We start from the raw sequence: 857 nt of genomic DNA on the forward strand, positions 1-857 counted from the left end.
GCACCAAGAGGCATAAATTATGCAAATATGCGACTTTGTGATGTCACAAAGGGAATTAAAGGCGGAGCTACTGACGAGGCGTTTGAGGAGCCGTATTTTCCGTAGGAGAGAGGAGCTTCTGTTGGTGTGGACTTTGACCTTTGTCACTTCAACATTTCAAGAACACACCGAGGGAAAGAGGAAAAAGTGTAATTGGTCTCCTTCATTTTTGACTCCCAGTGACATTTATAGTTTTGTGGACAAAATGACCCACTTAACAACACAGCGAACATCTGGCTTTTGTGTGTAATGTGAACATAAACAATCAGGATTTACTCCCGGGTCAGTTCACCCTGCTGTAGTCACTCGGGTGAACGCTGCGTTGTGATGCGTGTTGAAGTCAAGGCCGTCGGCTTGTTGACATCTTTCCATCCGTTTCTGTCGGGCAGCTGGAACATCGATTAACCAAAGTAAAAGATATTAAAGTCACGGTGTGTTTGTGGCCTCTGTGTGCTCTGAAAGAAGCGAGATGTCTCACTCCTTCACAACTTCTGTCATCAGAATTGAACTCAGAATATTACTGATGGAGACTTTTTCAGTTTGACGTCTTCAGGACCTGCCGACAGCTTCTGTTCCCTGTTTTTCTGGCGTGTTCCTGATGACGGAGGGGGAAAAATAATAGAAAGGCAAACTTGTCCAGCTGTAATGTGAAAGGAGTTAAATGCTGATTTATTAGCATGTTTACCCGCATTTAAAAACCTGCATATAGACTAGATACTCGTGCTTTGGCTTAAAGACATCAGGTTGTACTATTTTGTTCTGTACTAATAAATAATAATTTCTTCTAATATAAGAAAAAAATCAGATTCACACAGGTG

Source organism: Acanthopagrus latus, chromosome 12, assembly GCF_904848185.1.
Source record: "Acanthopagrus latus isolate v.2019 chromosome 12, fAcaLat1.1, whole genome shotgun sequence".
In the NCBI taxonomy this organism is placed as follows: Eukaryota; Metazoa; Chordata; class Actinopteri; order Spariformes; family Sparidae; genus Acanthopagrus; species Acanthopagrus latus.